Source organism: Papio anubis, chromosome Y (assembly GCF_008728515.1).
Source record: "Papio anubis isolate 15944 chromosome Y, Panubis1.0, whole genome shotgun sequence".
Taxonomy (NCBI): domain Eukaryota; kingdom Metazoa; phylum Chordata; class Mammalia; order Primates; family Cercopithecidae; genus Papio; species Papio anubis.
This window is the reverse complement of record NC_044997.1, coordinates 3,463,066-3,482,940: the sequence shown is the minus strand read 5'-3', so window position 1 is coordinate 3,482,940 and position 19,875 is coordinate 3,463,066. Positions and strand designations below refer to the sequence as shown.

The 19,875-nt window shown below is 39.9% G+C and overlaps 1 pseudogene; it reads left to right on the top strand.

The window, feature by feature from the left end:
- The first annotated feature begins 17,233 nt into the window (after window positions 1-17,233).
- Window positions 17,234-19,184, top strand: LOC116272362 (annotated as a pseudogene).
- The last annotated feature ends 691 nt before the right edge of the window (window positions 19,185-19,875 follow it).

Genomic DNA, 19,875 nt, shown 5'->3' with positions numbered 1-19,875 from the left:
CATGCTTGACTGGTTCTCCATCCTCTGGGAGAAAAGTGGCAGGGCTGAAGGCTGCACACATGTGTATTTGAAGCACTGGTCCGTCAAGGAGTATCACCCGGTATCTGAGCTGGTGGTTGTCTGATAGTCATAAACTTCCTTTGGCACATAGTATGCCATTTACATCATGAGTAGTCCAGACAGTGAGATTTCTTCCTTGTATTATTTTGATAGCCTGACACTAAGATGGCCAATGCTGCAACCACCCATAAAGAGTAACGCCAGCCTTTTGTTGCTCTATAAATTTCCTTACTTAAGTGTGCCACTGTTTGTGGGGTTGTTCCTCAAGACTGAGTAAGGACTCCAAGAACTATTCCTGCTCTATTGGTGATGTATAGAGAGAAGTTTTATCCTGTGGGAAGTCTTAAGGCTAGGGCTTGTACTAGGGTCTGCTTTATGGTTTTGAAGGCTCTTTCTGCCTCTGGTTGCCATTCTACTAGATGAGTGTTTGCCCTCTGGGTCTCTTTTATTATAGAGGGGCCTGGCTATCTTGCTATATCCAGGGATCCATAGTTGGCAAAAGCCGGTGATTCCAAAGAACCCCCTCAACTGTTTTAATGTTTAGGGTAAGGATAAGCCAGTATAGGCTGTATTCATTCCTTGCTGAGTGCCCATGATTCTCTGGCTAAGATTGGGCCTAGATATTTGACTTGTTGTAGGCAGAGCTGGCCTTTGATTTAGATGACCTGTACCCTTGATTAGCTAGAAAGTTCAAGAGATCTAGAGTAGTCTGCTGGCATGAGGCTTCCAAACTGGTAGCCAAAAGTAAATCATCCACATACTGAAGGATCAGAGTGCCTGGACTTGAGAACTGGCCTAGATCTTGGGCCAGTGCCTGACCAAACAGATGAGGACTATTCCTAAATCCTTGGGGCAAGACTTTCCACGTAAGTTGGGATGTGTGGTCTGTGGAATCCTCAAAAGCAAAGAGAAACTGGGAGTCAGAGTGCAGGGGAATAAAGAAGAAGGCATCCTTGAAGTCCAGAAACATGAACCATTCTTCTTCCTCTGGTATTTGAGAGAGCAGGGTACAGGGGTTGGATAAAACTGGATATAGAGGAATTACTGCCTCACTGATGAGTTTAAGACCTTGCACTGGTCTCCACTGACCATTTGGTTTTTGTACTCCTAGAATCGGGGTGGTGCAGGGACTGCTGCATTTTCTTACTAAGCCTTGAGCTTTTAGGTATCTAACAATATCCTGCAATCCTTTGCAAGCTTCAGGCCTTAAGGGATATTGCCTTTGATAAGGAAAAGTGGTGGGGTCTTTTACCCTGATTTGGACTGGGCAGGCATTTTTTGTCCTTCTGAATTGTCCTTCCTAAGCCCAGACTTCAGGGCTGATTCCCTCGTCAAGCAAGGGACTAAAAATGAGTACCTCGTTCCCCATATTTATGTAGATAATGGCTCCAGTTTTGACTAACATTTCACTCCCTAATAATATGCCTTTCTTTCAGGCATAACAAGAAAGGCATGTGAAAAGAGCAAAGTCTCCCAATTACAACTGAGGAGGTGGGAGAATTATCTGGTTACAGGCCATCCCAGGATTCCTTGGATGGCAATGAACCTTGAGAACAGCTGTCCAGGATAGGAGATTAACACTGAGAAAGCTGTGCCAGTGTACATATAGGAAGTCCCTATTGGTGCATCATCTGATTAGCGGTTTCTGGCCCATATAACCTTTGTCCTCTGGGGTACTGCAACTTCCAGTGATTGCCTCAGCATAGTGGACATGGGTGAGGGGGCAGCTTTTTCTCATTGGACAATCTTTTTGAAGGTGTCCTTGCAAACCACACTGGTAACAACCCCTACCGGGTTACTGGCCTGCTCCATTTTCTGTCCTCTCTGAATCACCAAAGTTTGTTTGTCTGAGGGCCATGACTAAGGCTGAAGCCTTTCTCTGTTCTCACTTTTACTTTTCACCCTGTTCCTCTTGGTCGCTATCACAGAAAACTAAAATTTCTAAGTTTAACAATGTCTCTAGATTTTGTTCAGGGCCCAGGGCTCGCTTTTGAAGGTTTCTCCTGATATCTGTGGCTGATTGGGTAATAAACTTATCTTGCAGGATGAACTGACCCTCAAGTGAGTTGAGTGACAGGGGAGTATACTTTCTTAAGGCCTCCCTTAGCTGCTCAAGGAGGGCAGAGGACTTTCTTCCTTTCCCTGAGTTATGGTGGACATCATTGAATAATTCATGGGCTTTTCCTAATTCTTCTTAGTCCTTTTAGAAGACAGGTCAACAGATGTTTATGAGTCTAGTCCCCCATATCTGAGTCAAGGTCTCAGCGGGGATCCATACTGGGAACAGGTTGCTGACCAGTAAGGAATTTGTCCCTTTCTTCAGCTGTCATTATATCACATAGTTAACTAAGATACCAGGTGTATCCAAATTGTCAGGCTGCAGCTAAAGCCACATTCTTCTCATTAAAGGACAGGGTTTGATCTAATAATAGCATGATATCTCTCCAAGTGAGATTGAAGGTTTGCTCTAGACCCATTAGGACATCTATATACCTATCAGCATCATCTGAAAACTTCCCCAGGTCTGCCTTGATCTGTTTGAATCAGAAAGGGAAAAGGGGATGGGTTGGGTCAAATTCCTCTCCCACTACAGCTTGAAGGGAACATAACTGATAGCCCGGGGGTTTTTGTGGTTTTGTGGTCCCTTGGAGAATTCTTTGCATGTTTCCTTCTGGGCAGGGGAGATTAGAGGAGGCTTATCGTTAATAGCAAGGGGAGCTATAGGGAGGCTAGGATATGGGGGTAAGCTGAGAAGCCCTCTTGTGGAATGTAAACTGCAAGCTCTGAAGAGTTGTAGATTCTCCCTTAATGAGAAAAAAAACCTGTACATAAGGTATTTCACTCCGTTTGCCTGCCCTCTTACAGAAAAGATCAAGGTACAGGATAGTATTGTAATTTATACTTCCCTCAGGTGGCCACTTTTCCTCATCAGAGAGAATATTGGGGCCAGGCCATAGTGCAGAAAAAAAAAATGAGCCACTTCTTCTTCAGGGTTTGTGGGTCAAATTGGTCCCAATGGCTGAGGATGTATTTTGAGAGTGAGCCTATTGATGCCTGTTTCCCATTGGTTGGGGGGGGGGGGGGGGGAAAACACCCATGGTTTTGATTTGTTTACCCCTCTTGCCCAATAACCCACAATGGTTGCTGTTGCTGTACCCTACTGATCAGAATGTTGCACTCACCAACTCAGCAGCAGAAACCCCTCTTGCCCAAGAACCCATAATGGTGGTCCCTGGACCCTGCTGATTGGAATAGTTGTGCTCACAGCAGCTGAAATCCTAATTTTCCTCTTAGACCACAAAGAGGACTGAGGAAGGTCGGATATAGCGGCCCTCACCAACGCATTCTTGAAAACCTGTTAGAGTCCTAAGTGTTGTACTGTTAGTACTGGGAACTTACCCCTGTCCAGTACAGATGTTACTCCCCAAAAATGAAGTGGAGGGCCACACCCTGAGTGGGGGAAGGGATCTGCAGCATTGGAAGAATGTCTTTTGCCGTCACTTATCATATGAATAGGAAGGATATCATTTCTGAGGCTCTCTATATCCTAACTTCAGGAATAGCTTCTGAAGGTCTGCTAGTCTGTTGAGGGATCTTAAAATTCCAGATAGGCCCCCATCAATGGGGCTTTGGGCCAAAATTATGTCTTTCTGATTGGTGAGCCCAGATGCCTAAAGAAGGGACCAGAGTCCTGAAGTTTATACTAGAAATCACTATTAGAGGAGAAACTAGAAAAGCGCGAGAGACAAGAAGTGGTTTTTAGAAACAAGACTACCCTCAGAGAAGACAGGCAAGAGGAAGTTTGTCTAACACTTCATTAGGACCCAGGAGGCAAGGGTCAGGATAAATAGGACAGATGGGCGAGTCTGAGTTGGGCAATGTGACTTTGAGAATTCTGCTCATGGCTGCAGAGTCAATCAACATTTTTTGGACCCCAAAGCTGAATGGCTTTCCTCTGTCGACCCTCAGCTCATCCCGAAAGTACGGGAAAAGCAGAAGCTGGTTCTAGGCAAACCAACATTCCCAAATCCAGTGGGTCGGAGGTCGTTAAAGAGCCCTTTCCCAGAAAGCATGACACCCAGGTCTTTAGTCCAGCAGCTATGCTAGTCACTTTTAACTGGTTGACAGGTGCCCGATATTTAGCCCCCAAACTCTAAGGAAAAATAGGACAGAATAGCAAGTGAAAAGGGTCTGATGGTACTCACTGCTTGGCAGTAGTCCCTTCGTGGTCATGAAGATGTGTCCAGAATTACTTCCTTCCAATGTGTTCTTGGTCTTGCTGACATCAAGAACGAAGCTGCAGACCTTCGCAGTGAGTGTTACAACTTGTAAAGGTGGCACAGACACAAAGATAAACAACAGCAAGATTTATTGTGAAGAGCAAAAGAACAAAGCTTCCACAGTGTGCAAGGGGATTCAAGCAGGTTGCCATTGCTAGCTGGGGTGGCAGATTTTATCCCCTTATTTGTCCTGGCTCACATACTGCTGATTGGTCCATTTTAGAGAGCACTGATTGGTCCATTTTACAGAGTGCTGATTGTTGCATTTACAACCCTTTACCTAGACACAGAGGGCTGATTGGTGCATTTTTATGGAGTGCTGATTGGTGCATTTACAATCCTTTAGCTAGACACAGAGTGGTGATTGGTGCATTTCCAGAGTTCTGATTGTATTTACAATCCTTTAGCTAGAAACAGAGGCTGATTGGCACATTTACAATTCTCTAGCTAGACAGAAACATTCTCCAAGTCCCCACTTGACCCAGGAAGTCCAGTTGGCTTCACCTCTCACAAACACAGCCCCCAGGGCTGATCTGTGTATGATGAGAGTAGCCATTCTTTTATTCCTCTACTTTTGTAATAAACTCACTTTCAACTTATGCTGTGTATTTGTCCTGAATTCTTTCTTGCTTGAGATCCAAGAACCCTCTTTTAGGGTCTAGATTTGGACCCCTTTTCTCTAACAGCCCTACAAATCAACCTTAGCAGGACCTTTCACATTCACTAAGAACTGCATGTGGAGTGCACCACCTCCAACCCCACAGAGTCCAGGGGCTCAGCTCAGGCTCTTCCCAGTTATGCTTTCAATACAGTGAAAAACTACAGCAGATGACAATCGCCCCCTCCAGCCACAGAAGTCTGAAAGAGGCGGCCCTGTATTTTAATAGAAATCGTACCCCGAAGAAGGAACACCCTTGAAAGCATTCTAAAGGCTTAACTTCACCCAAGATAGAAAACTCAGGAAGTTGCCCAGGGCTTAGGTATGACATGAAACTCTGTGTTTTTTTTTGTTTTTTGTTTTTTTTTTTACTATTTCTGTCACTGTGTTTTGCTTGGCATTTAATGTCTGCTCTCTCTTGAGGGTCCAGCGAAATTCACATTCTGGAGGGCCACCAGCCCCAGGCATCCACTCAGACCATCACTTAGAGAAGGTGATTAAAATATGCAAGTATGAAATATAGTTTTAGAGGTGTCAGAAAAAAAATAGAGTTCATATTGTGTTTTCTTCTGCATCCATATGTCTCCAAAGCAGAACTTCATTGCGAATCTCAGCTGCTTCGTGAAAATAAAAAAAACTTTGCACATGACCCTCCCTCCAGCTGCCAAGACCCTGTTTCATTCACCATTAAGCCAAAATAAAATTAAAGACTGAGAAGCCTGCTCCAGGGAAGTCACATTTGATGTGGGAAACTTGAAAAACTACAAATTACCAGCTAAGAGGAATTATATGTGTGAGCTTCACACAGATGGGATGTGATGGATGTGGACACACAGCAGCAGAGAGCGACGCCAGGGAGCATGCACTAAAAAAGCTTGGAAAGAAAAATGCAAAATTCAGCAGTCTTAGAGGTGGCCTGAGGAAAGCTTCAGTTAGAAGTGTCTGTGCTATAAGAATAACGGGCATCTATGTTCCTCCAAGAACATCAGTATAACCAAGGAGCATTAAATACCAAGTTAAGAGGGACACACAATAGGAAAGCCAGTTTAGGCTCAGGGAAATTAGAGACTCCGGGCTTCATGTTGCAGTAACTGCTGACTGTGTGGATGGAAATGAATTTCTTAACATCACTGAGCTTTAGTTGTAAAGGAGAGGCAGTAATACCTACCTTGCAGGACCACTGGATTATTATATATGACAGCAAGTAAGACAGACTGCTTAATAGCATCACTGGATAACCTGACCCACAGAAGATATTCTAAACGGGTTGGCAAACTATGCTCATGGGCCCAATGTGGCTCACTGCTCATGTTTATAAATACAGTTTTATTAAAACAGAGTCCGGCCCATTCATAACATTTGTCCATGACAGTTTTCCTGCTTCAGCTGCAGAACTGAGCTATTAAGACAGATACCATATGGTTCGAACAGTGGAATATATTTACTACCTGGCCTTTTACAGAAAATGTTTGCTGATTGCTGGTCTAGAACATCAGTTAATCACCAATCACTTGGGAATAGCAATAAGCTTCCATCTGGTGACTACTTGTTAAATCTGGTCATACGTGATTTCATTTAATCTTATAAGATAGTTATTACAATCTCCATTCTAATTTTGAGAAAACTGAGGTTCGCAGATATTATTTTCCCAAAGTCATGCCATTGAAAACACCAACATTCTGATTTCAAAGTCAATTCTACACTGATTCTCAGTGGCATTTTTATTGAAAAGTAAGGATACAATGCAGGAAGAAGGGGGAAAAAGTCCTAGGGCAACCTCGTGGGTCTGCATAGTGTTATTCCTTTCACATCGCCCATCTGCAGTGGAACTATCATGAAAAGGCAGATTTTCAAAGACAAAACTGTGTATATGATTTCTCAAAACCCAGCAAGGTCAGTCTCCTCCAGTTTCATCTCTTTTGGTGCTCCCACTCTTCCTTCAGCTGGCTGGCTTTTCTGAAGGTGCTCTAAGAAGCCAGGCTCTCTCCTATATCCCCAGCCCCTAAACACGCATGCTCCCAGACCAAACCAATGGTCAGGCTGCTTATTTTTGTGGCCCAATAATGAGATGGAGATGAACTGGGAGAAAAGAGAGTTTTTATTTCTCTAACCAGGTATGGGGAGAAGTCCTGGAAATTACCACCAGACCAACTCAAAATGACAAATTTTCCAGAGCTTATATGCCTTCTAAGCTACATGTCTATATGTAAGTGTGCATTCATCTAAACATATAAGTGATTAACTTCGTTTAATCTATAACTAAGGTCGTAGTTTTGAAGACCTTCAATTGAAGCCATAATAAATTTACTTAAATTTACTTAATCTAATCTAAATGGGTCCAGGGACTAGGGTGATTACCCTTTTCTTGTCTCCTGCTAAATCATGGACATTTGGGGATTTCCTTTAGTCCTACCAATAAGCTTCTTTGTGGAGGCCTGGGAAGTTTCTTCAGAACTCAATAAAACTTGTTTGTGGAGGTCTGAGGAGTTTCTTCAGACCCCCAATACAACTTTTTAAATCTTAAATGGGTCCTGTAAAGAATACCTTCATTATCTTGTCATGCTTCAAAGTCCAAGAAACGAATGGGCAAAATTCTTGGTAGATTTCTTACCTGTTAGCCTTTGTATAAGGGCGTTGGCTCTTCCAGCTTTCAATATTTAACTTTACCACTCAGTCAGTGTTGAAACAGTCGTGAAAGAGGCCTGCCAGTTCAGCCATTAGGGAGAACAGGCCTGCCACATGCATACCAAGCATTCCCTAGTTAACACTTCCTTTTTTTTTTTTTTTTTTGAGACGGAGTCTCGCACTGTCCTCGAGGCTGGAATGAGTGATGCCATCTTGGCTCACTGAAAGCTGTGCTTCCCAGGTTCATGCCATTTTCCTGCCTCAGCCTCCTGAGTAACTGGGACTATGGGAGCCCACCACCATGCCCAGCTAATTTTTTGTATTTTTAGTAGAGACAGGGTTTCACCGTGTTAGCCAGGATGATCTCGATCTCCTGACCTTGTTATCTGCCCGCCTTGGCCTCCCAAAGTGCTGGGATTACAGGCGTGAGCCACTATGCCCAGCCAACACTTTCAAAACATCAACTGGGATGTCGCTTTCTTCGAATGAACCATCTCTCCCGCAAAGACTGGGTCAAATCCCCTTATCAATATACATGCATATATATTTCTATGCATAAGTGCATACATATACATGTATCTGTATCCTTCACTGCACTTTGAAGAGTTGCAAATTCACATTTATTTGTGAAATTATTGAATTAATCACTAACATAGGGACCCATCTAGTTTTAATGTTCCGTATATTCCTAGCAAATATTACAGTGCCTGCCTCAGTGTGGGAGTGTAATAAATATTTGTTAGATTTTTAAAAATGCAGATTTTTGTAAAAATGGAGAAGACCATCATTTTCAACATTGAACTTTTGGGTACAATAGAAAATGTAGAGACCAAGACCCAGGATAAAGAAGAAATTCCTCCTGACCAGCAAAGACTGATCTTTGCTATCAAGTAACTGAAAAATGGACATACTATGTCTGACTAAAACTTTCAAGAGAAAGGTTAAGCTGGCTGTCCTGAAATACTCCAAGTTGCATGACAGTGGCCAAAATTGGTTGCCTTCATGGGAAGTGCCTTTTAGATGAATGTGATGCAGGATTTTTATGGTCAACCACTCTGACAGGCATTATTTTGGCAAATGATGTCTTATTGCTTCAACAAACCAAATGAGTAATTGTGTATGAGTTAATAAAATACATAAGAAAATAAAAGTCATAGGTTGAATAGAGATTGTTCAGCCAATTGACATAAGGGAGAGCACTGACAAAGAGAAGCTGCTCACCATTACTGGTAGTTGTGTTTGGAACTAGTAGAAAAGCCTCCCCATTTCCTCCAGGACTCAGGGAAGGTGATGGAAGGACTTTGGTTCTAAGTCCCTTCTCACTTCTTTGGCATCACTTCCTTCCCTCCCAACCTTGCACCTTATAATTTGCTAACTCCAAACCAACAGGAGTTCTCCTTCCACACCCTACATTCACACACATTATGTTCACATATGCAGGTACACACACACACACACACGCACACACACGCTGATATCTCCCAACTTTCTGAGAAATGCTGAGGCAGGAATCTAAATTCTGATCCCTTTCCAGGGGTCACCTTGAGCAGCTGCTTCTTCAAGAGCCCCACCCAAACCAAAATGCCTCAGATGCTGGGCTCTGGGCAGTCTGTGTGTACTGTTGTTTGTTATGTAAAATCCCTTCACTGAACACATTTGTCTACTTGCCCCTCTATCCCAAAGGTCTAGTGGTACATCAAAATCAAGGGCTAAGTCTTTTCTTAGGATTCCCAAGGTGGCCTCTAATGTAAAAAAATCACTTATTTGAATCAAATTTCCCAAAGAATAGAAAGTTTCAAGAAAAGAGCAATCCACAGAAATTAAGTTCCAGTTCCTCATTCACTTCTCCTGTCCAAAAAGTACTGTTTTTCAATGGACTTTTCTTTGCCTTTCGTCTTCGAACTGCCTCCAATGACTCCAGCAGAATGAGAGAAGAACTGTCCAGGCTGCAGAGAGTAGTGGTAGCAACTGGATCTTGCCTCATAAAGTGGGGACAGCGTAGGCAGAGGGGGAATACATCTCGCTGGAAATGCCAATGCTGCATGGGCAAGGAACTGCAGAGAGAGTTTCCTCTGTTGAAAGCATGAAGTCAGAAAACTGGGAACTGGTACCCTCCAGAAGAGGGAGAGCCGGCAGGTAGGAGAGAGGGTGTGTGAGGCGGTGCCAGGCTAGTGGACACTGCATATAAAGAGTGTTAGAATATATTTTTTTGTTGTTAATGAGTCCTGGTTTTGGGTGACTCCAGATGGAAAGTGTCTGTTGGCAGGTGTTTTGCCTCTATGCATGGGGCACAAGGGTGCTGACAGTTGCTTCTTTCACTTGTTTCATTCCCATGGGGGTGTGCTTATACTTCCCAGATTAGGCTGTTGGTGAGGTTTGGGTTTCTGGAATTGCCTCAACTTTTTGACATGGTTTTATAATGCCTGCAAAGATAAGGCTGTGTGCATTCTTACTATTACTCTCCAGTGGACCACTAAAATACAAACATGTATTTGTATGTCAATCACTTGCACTTGAGTCTGCTTCTAAGATTTTTTTCTTGCCCACTCTGGAAGTAAATGCCTTGTTTGTGATCACCAATGTAAAGTGCTTAGATAACGTGCTAAGGGCCATTATTTTCTCCATTTATTTAAGGGCCATTATTTTCTCCATTTATTTAATGTTTCTCTAAAAATTAAAAAAAAAAAAATTATTCAGGACAGTGACTCATTCTGTAATCCAGAATTTTGGGAGGCTGAGACAAGAGGATTGCCTGAGCCCAGGAGTTCAAAACCAAACTGGGCAACAGAATGAAACCCTGTTGCTATAAGACATTTAAATATTAGCTGCACATGGTGGCACATGCCTGTAGCTCAAGCTACTTGGGAGGCTGAGGCAGGAGAATCACTTGAGTCCAGGAGGTCAAGGCTAATGTGAGCCTCGATCACACCACTGAACTCAAGCGTAAAATATAAGATCTTGCCTCAAAAACAAAAATAAAATAAAACCCAATCACTTACATAACTTGCTAAGGCCATCTTCCCCATTTATTTGATGTATTAAAAAAAATTTTAAAAACATATTGAGTATATTGGCTCAGGTCTGTAATCCGCACTTCAAGAGATTAAGGCAAGATGATCCCTTGTGCCCAGGAGTTCAAAACCAACCTGGACAACAGAATAAGACACTTTCTGCATAAAAAAATTAAAAATTAGCTGGGCACAGTGGCACATGCCTGTAGTTCCAGCTACTTGAAAGGCTGAGGCAGAAGGAACGGTTGAGTTCAGGAGGTAGAGGAGTTCAGGAGTTCGAGGTTATTGTGATCTATGACTATAACACTGCACTCCAGCATGAGTGACAGAGTGACTTGTCTCATAAAACAAAACAAAACCACTTAAACTGCTAATGGCTATTATTTCCCCCATTTATTTGATAAAGAGAATCACTTAAAATAAAATAGTAATAAAAAATTAAAAAAAAGAAAATTGTTACAGAGCCCTCCATTTCCAGACCAAAGAAATGGAAAAGAATGAAGAAACGGAAAAAATTAGGCCAGACACAGTGGCCCATGCCAACAAATTCAGTGTTTTGGGAGGTTCGGGTGGGAGTACCAATTGAGGCCAGATGTTTTACTTTTATTTTAATTTTGCATACCAGCCTGGGTGATAAATCAAGATTCCATTCCAAAATTAAAATAAAATAAATAAAATAAAAATAGTTTGTCTTTGATGAGGTGAAGAACCATAGAAGTACTAAAGTACAATCTACTGAAGTACAATCTATGAAGAAACACTGGCATGCTAAATAAAATTTGAACAATGTGAAGAGGAAGAACTAAGGGAGTGAGAACATCTTTGATAATGTTTTTCAGAGTTGCTGGTAAAACCCTTAACGCAAAACTTTGCTTGGAAAGATGAAGTGAGGTTGCACAGGAAGAATGTGGGAATGATCATGGCAACTTTCTGACATGGTAAGATACAGAGCACGAACATGGCATAACAGAAGAGAAATGACAAACGGCGGATTCCTGGAAAAGATGGTTTACTGAGCAGAAAAGAGTAAAATTTTTGCCATACAAAAAAAAAAAAAAAATAGAATTTCTTTTAGGTGAGAAATTCCTTCCTAACTGTGAGCAATGTCATGTCATAAAATAGAGAACTGATGGGGAGGAAAGTGCTAGATAACAAAATAATTCATAAGAAAACCTCAGTCTGGACCCAGTCTGGACTTCACTTTGGGTGATGGTTTTCATTAGAATAATCAAGAGCACATGCTAATTACTAAAAAGGATTCTTTGATATTTATGCAAATTAATAATTAATAAAATTTGATTATGTCACTTGGGAGTTGGAAAAATGAAATGATTCGGTATGATGAACATTTCACCTACAGAGTTGAGGAGTTGTGTCCTGAATGCCGAAGAAGATGTTTTCAGAGAAAGATGACTACTATGACAAAGAACCAAAAACCAAACACATGAATAAGTGGAGGAAAGGGAGAGGAGGCAAAAGAGGCTGGGATAGTGTGGGGAATGAGGATCAAAGACTAAGCATGCTGGAGGGACAGGCTCTGTATTTGAACTTTTTTTTGTGATCCATATACCTGGGTGACCTTTCCCTATTACTGTATTCACACTTCTGGGTACACTAAGTGATAACCACAATGCAATTGCCATAGTACTTGATCTTAGGCAACCTCCCTCTTCATACACTGTGCTTTGTAACATTTAATACAACAATAACTAAACAACCACATGAGTACTTCTCTCTCTCTCTCTAAACACTGAGGTAAGTCCATGGGAGTAGGGCGACTGTTGGTCACATTCATCACTATGTCCTTAACACCACCTATATAGCCATATTATAAACCTATATGATAAAAAAAGTTTGAATTTTTGGACATTGCTCAGTAATTTAATAATTTCTCTACATGACGAAAACCTAAAAATAGAATATATAAGAAAAAGAAACATCTCAACTTCATATGACATTACAGCCTGCAAAGTAAAAATACATTCTTCCAATATAATGTAGTACATAAAATAGTAACGAAAATTGACCACTTACTAGTTCATAAAGCAGGTTTTCAATAAATTTCATCACGTTAGTGTATATAGACACATTTTTCCCATATGCATTGTTAGAAATCAAGAATGCAGAGATCACTAGCAAAACCCCATACAGAAATTTTAAAACACATGTTTTAGATCTCAAGGGTTTCCACTACAAATAGGGTGCAGTGTACACCGCTCAGGTGATGGGCGCTCCAAAATCTCATAAATCACCACTAAAGAACATGTAACCAAACACCATCTGTTCTCCAATAACCTAAGAATGTAAAAAATAAATAAATAAACAAATAAATAAACTAAAAAACCCACGGTCAAAAAATAAATTGTAATGGAAACTGAACATACATGAAAACAATAGTTAAAAAACAAGAGGATACCAATAGGGCAGTACCTAGTGGAAAACTTAAAGCCTTAAATATAGAGATTAGAAGTGAAAATAGGATAGAAATCAATATACTGCATATTCAGCACAGGAAGCTAGGGTGTCTTTAAGCCTCCATAAAGTAGAGAATTAAACCCTCCATAAATTACTTCATACTTTATTCTTACTACTGTAAGTACTAATGTACTAAGACTGAAAAACCTCTTGCAAGTCTGTTTGAAGAAAAAGAAACAAACACACACTACTGGAATGTGTAAGTACTAAAGAGATAAAAATGAGAGCCTTGACAGCTCTACACCAACAAACTAGAAAACTTAAACCTTCAAAATCCTAGAAAAATATAACTGACTCAAGAAGACACTGACAAACTAAAAAATAAAGAAAAAAAACCCACAAAAACTGAATCAGTAGTTTAAAAATCTTTCCACCAAAGAAAAATCTACACCCAATTGGTTTCATATGTTAATTCTCACAGACAGCACATAATGCCAAACCAATGTAACTCCTCCAAGGAGCACAAAATAAGAAACTTACCCCAGTTAATTTTCTGAGACTAGTTGACTTGCATAAGCAAATCATACAAGGAAAGAAATTTTTATTAAATATAGGAGCATATATCTTAAATAAAATATGAATAAAACAATCAATGCATAAAGAATAATTAAATAACAATTCAATCACATAGTGAACAGATTGGACATACAAAAATACAAATTAGAAATACAAAACTGGATTAATATTTAAAAACACCAACTCATTAATCACAGAAAAACCTATAATGATCATTTTAGCAGATGAAGAAAAAGCATTTGATAAAATCACTATTATATTCCTGAATTTTTTTTACAAATTGAGCAAATTAGGAATAGAAAGTAACTCCCTTCTCCTGATAAATGTCTACTTTAAGAAACTTAATTGAAATATCTTACATAATTGTGAAAAGGAAAAAGTTTTCCTGTTTAACAACAAGTAAGTAGGATTGTATTATGTGATTAATACATTAGAAATGCTTGTTCCCCACTGCCATAAAGAAATAGTACCTGAACACTAATTTAATTTCCTCTGTAAGGCCATTTTTACTCCTGCAGAAGGGGTACACGCATCAGCCGTTTTGCCACTGGAGGAAACCAAACAAAGGAGACAGGGTCATTTATAACCCAAAGTGTTCACCCTACTGCCGTGTCTGGTTTCCACTGGTTGGAACAGGACCTCACATTCTGTATTTGTCTGGATTGGCTAGTAACTTAGAGCTTTTTAAAAGAGGCAAAAGGCAGAGGACAACAAAGGAAGGAGGAATTAACTTGTGGAATGTTGAGAAAGGTAAAAACACCTCCAAATAAGGAAAAGGAACAGGCTATACTCTAATGCCCATTTGGACCAGCATAAGCATGACAGGTCAAATATTTAGACTAAATTGTGGAAGCGAAGAACATAACGTACATTATTCTTTATTATGGTTAGTAGATATTTAAGAATGTTAGCACAGGTCTTTGAATAAATTTTGCCACTAAGAGAAGTTATGATTAATTCATAATTAGAGGGAGAGGGAAGTCTCTTTGAGGAGGAACCTCTAGTTTATTTTTACAATTAATATAATATTAAATAATAACATTGAGCTTCATATTGGGGAGAAGTCTAGCTCAAAAAAATAAGCAAACAATAAAGTGTATAAATATTACAAAGAAAAAAGCTGTTATCTTTGGCTGCTTATTCATTGCTTATCTAAAAAAACCCTCAAACCTAAAGGAATATTTAGAAACATTATTAGAATTACTGAGGATTTTTGAAAACATTAATACTTTTTTCTACAATACTGGTAAAAAACAGAATATATATTTTCAGAAGATAGCATTCATGAAAGGCATAAAAATATAAAAAGTTAGTGCTGAATAGAATAAAACTGGTTTGAAAACATTTTATTGAAAAATTATAGAAATACTGAAAGATAATAAAGTAAACATAAATGAAGAGTTATAGCATAATCTTGAATAGGAAGGCACAATATTTTCAACAAGTCATTACTCAATCTAGATAATTTTATGCAGTTTTAGTCAAATGCCAACAAGATTTTAGGAAAAATTGGTTCTAAAATGTATATGAAAGAAGAAAGAGCCGTAAATAACCAAGACTCTTCTGAAAAAAAGAAGACTGAAAAACTAATTCTATTTAGAATTAATATAAAGTTTTGGGGTTAAACCCATGTAGAATTAGGAATGGCACAGATACATGAGACAATTTAAAAGATAAAGAGCCATTTGGGGCAGGAACAGACACACTGACCAATGAAAAGAGTCGAGATCCGAGAAACAGACTTAAGTCCCTTGAATTTTCATGTATAACAGAAAGAGATTTTTGGATGTGTGGAAAAATATGAAATAAATGGCACTAGGACAGTGGCTATTTATACACAGAGAAAAAAGGAGAACTGAAACTACACCTCATACTCTACACAAAATTCAAATCCAGAAGGTTGAAAAATTTAAATGCCAAAGTCAAAGCTATAACACTTCACAAAACAATTAAGGAGACAACCTCATGTTGCACGGACAGGAAAGCATTCCTTAAACTGACAAAATAATAATCAAAAGCTATAATTGAAAAGAGACACAAACTTGACTACATTCAACAAATTTCAGTTTGTAAAAAAATGTCATAAAGAGAAAAAAAAACAAGTTATAAATAAAATATATTTGCAACATGTAACTCACCATGACTCAGTCTCTAGAATAAATTAAAAACTCTTACAAATGCATATAAAAAAGAAAAAAAAAGTGAAAATACCTGAAGACTTTGTAAAAGAGGTTAAAAAAAGTCATATGGAAAGATGTTCAATCTCATTAAGCATCAGAAAATGAGATACAGATATCGTTTTGTACTTATCAGATTGGCAGAACTTAAAAATCTAGAAATATTAGCTGAGGTTCCCAAACCAGCTATAAATGTAAGCGTAGGGGCAAATTGCATATAGTGGGTTTTCAATAGGAAATGCTGACAATGTACTGGGAGACTCTAAAACTTGCTTCAAGACTGGCAAATATTTTCACTTACTTTGAGAATATAACAAATAGATCAAATCTAATGCTGGTGAAGAGTTTTCTTTGGAAAAATCAGGGGAAAACAGGTTATTATTACTGGTCCCTTGCGTAATAGGTGAGCTTCAAAGAGATCCTGACAATGCTTTGAAATGATCCTTGCAGTTGGAAGATATGGAGAAGGGGTGTCTGACCCATTTCTGGGAAAGTTAAATTGGATTGTGGACTACGTTCTCACTCAGCTAGGGTGTCTAGTGTACAGAAGAGAGGCAGCATCAGGAGGGGCTGCAGTAATGGGACCAATCCACATTTCCTAAATTAGATGGACCCCACATTTCCTAAATTAGAGGAGGCTGGCATGGAATTCCTTGGTGGTACTGGACTTTCTGAGAATAAGACAGAACTATAGGCACCCAGCGGAATACAGATACTCTTCCTCATCTCCTGTGAAAGGGTTCACCTGAAAATCTCCAAGGAGCCCTGGAAAGCACCAAGAAAAAGGAGGCAACCTCTGCCCTCTGCAGGCTACCTGAGGCACCTGTCCAAACATATTCAGGTAGGGAAGAAAAAAGATCAAATGTCGTCAGTTTGGAAGTTTTGACTATTAAGAGGGACTGACTATTCCAGTTTCTGAGATGAAAATGTTTTATGACCAAAAATGGCTGGAAGATATTTCATTCTTTTCAGTGTGATGATCTCTCCAGGTGTTTGAAAACGGTGGCCGGAGAGGATAATAAAGTTGTATGCTTGGTCAACATTCTGACTCTATATAGTTTCACAGAGGGTAAAACTATAAAGAAAAACCAGAGAATAATACCATAAAAATTGGGGAGATCATTTATGGTGGGCAGTAGAGTGAGCAGGATAGAATTCAGGAGGCGGCACACCGGGGCTGCGGATGTGCTGACAACATTCTGCCACCCAAGGTGTTGGGTGCAGTGGTCAATGTATTGTAAGCTCTGATTCCCTGATCATTTTTGCAAGTATTCAATAGTTAGTATAAAACAACACTCAAGCTCTCGCGGTTCCAGTGGGGAGAGGAGGAAGCAGGGAGCCGGGAGGCGGGGTGGGGGGGACCGGCCGCGGCTGCTGCCACCGCCTCTGCTCGTGGCGTGGGAAAGGAGGTGTGAGTCCCGGGCGCGAGCCGGCGGCCGCGCCGCTGCGGGAGGGTAGGCAGTGGGAAGGCGATGGAGGATTTAGACAAACTCAACATCGACAGCATCATCCAACCGCTGCTGGAAGTGAGAGGGTCCAAGCCTGGTAAATTCGTCCAGCTTCAGGAGAATGAAGTCAGAGGACTGTGTTTAAAATCTCGTGAAATCTTTCTCAGTCAGCCTATCCTACTAGAACTTGGGGCACCACTCAAAATACGTGGTGACATCCATGGGCAATACTACGATTTGCTGCGACTTTTTGAGTAAGGTGGTTTCCCGCCAGAAAGCAACTACCTGTTTCTTGGGGACTATGTGGACAGGGGAAAGCAGTCATTGGAGACGATCTGCCTCTTACTGGCCTACAAAATCAAATATCCCGAGAATTCTTTTCTTCTCAGAGGGAACCATGAATGTGCCAACATCAACAGAATTTATGGATTTCATGATGAATGTAAAAGAAGATACAACATTAAACTATGGAAAACTTTCACAGACTGTTTTAACTGTTTACCGATAGCAGCCATCGTGGATGAGAAGATATTCTGCTGTCATGGAGGTTTATCACCAGATCTTCAATCTATGGAGCAGATTCGGCGAATTATGCGACCAACTGATGTACCAGATCAAGGTCTTCTTTGTGATCTTTTGTGGTCTGACCCCAATAAAGATGTCTTAGGCTGGGGTGAAAATGACAGAGGAGTGTCCTTCATATTTGGTGCAGAAGTGGTTGCAAAATTTCTCCATAAGCATGATTTGGATCTTACATGTAAAGCCCATCAGGTGGTTGAAGATGGATATGAATTTTTTGCAAAGAGGTAGTTGGTCACTCTGTTTTCAGCGCCCAATTATTGTGGAGAGTTTGACAGTGTAGGTGCCATGATGAGTGTGGATGAAACACTAATGTGTTCTTTTCAGATTTTAAAGCCTGCAGAGAAAAAGAAGCCAAATACCACGAGACCTGTAACGCCTCCAAGAGGTATGATCACAAAGCAAGCAAAGAAATAGATGTCATTTTGACACTGCCTAGTTGGGACTTGTAACAGAGTATATAACCATCATTTTTAAGACTGTAATGTGTACTGGTCAGCTTGCTCAGATAGATCTGTGTTTGTGGGGGCCCTTCCTTCCGTTTTTGATTTAGTGAATGGCATTTGCTGGTTATAACAGCGAATGAAAGACTCTTCACTCCAAAAAGAAAAATGTTTTGTTTTTTAATTCTCTCTTCCTTTTGCAAACAGTTTTAATGATGGTGTTAAACCTGTACACCCCAGGACAGTTTATCCTGTCTAAGGAGTAAGTGTACAGTTGATCTTTTTAAATTCAGTACAACCCATAATCATGTAAATGCTCATTTTCTTTAGGACATAAAGAGAGCCCTAGGGTGCTCCGAATCTGTACATGTTCTTGTCATAAAATGCATACTGTTGATACAAACCACTGTGAACATTTTTTATTTGATAATTTTGTTTCAAAGGGATTGCTTTTTCCTGTCTTGTTATGTACAAATTAGTTTTTATAGCTATTAACATTAGGAGTAACTTTCAACCTTGCCAGCATCACTGGTATGATGTATATTTAATTAAAGCACACTTTTCCCCTACCGTATACTTAAAATGACGATTAAAGACATTCTTTTAAATATTTGTGACTCTTTCCTAAAGCCAAAGTTGCTGTTGAATTACTTTTTGGCACACCCCTAAGTACAAGATGGTATGGTTGTGTACACATGCTGCCTTCTCGGAGATTCAAAAACAGGTTTTTGATTTTGAATAGCAATTAGTGATATAGGGCTGTTTACGCTACTCATGATTAAAAGTAATAACATTTTGTACAATTTCCATATAGTCTATTCATTAAGTAATCTTTTTACAGTTGCATCAGGCCTGAACCCGTCCATTCAGAAAGCTTCAAATTATAGAAACAATACTGTTCTATACGAGTGACCGATTATGCTTTCTTTGGCCTATATTCTTTATTCTGCGGTGAAGTTGAGGCTTATAAGTTAAAACAAAGGAACTAACTTACTGTCCACCAGTTTATACAGAACTCACAGTATCTATGACTTTTTTAAAACTAAGATCTGTTAAAAAAGAAATGTGTTTCAGCAGATGACCATGTACAATACCATGTGGTGAAAATGAATTCATTAAATGATGAACTTGTTAAACGCCCCCCCCCCCCCCCCCACACACACACACAACACTTAAAGGGAAATCATAAAAAGCTAAAAAACGGTGTATGTGCCTATTTGACCAAGAAATCCTTTTAATTTCCCCCCTCCTCCATTTTCCCGTGTCTTGATCTAAAATATACTTTTTATGTCATTAGCTGTACCAGTTCCTGCTGCTTTTAGACTTTTGAAAAAGGAAAGGAAGGAATTTTTTTCTCTTCAGGCCATTTCTGCTCCAGGCAATGAGCACATACCTGCTGACTTTTCTTGAAAGGGGAACAGGGCTGTGGTTGGGGAAGACAGTATCTATGGGGAGGCTGAAAACTTCAGCAAAATTTCAAAAGTATCCATAATTTTGATAGTGATGGCCTCCAGATGGGCAAATTAATGATGACTTTTTTTTTTTTTTAATGATGTCCTGTTGGTTCAACGCCTTTATTTTTCTTTTTTGAGACAGGGTCTTA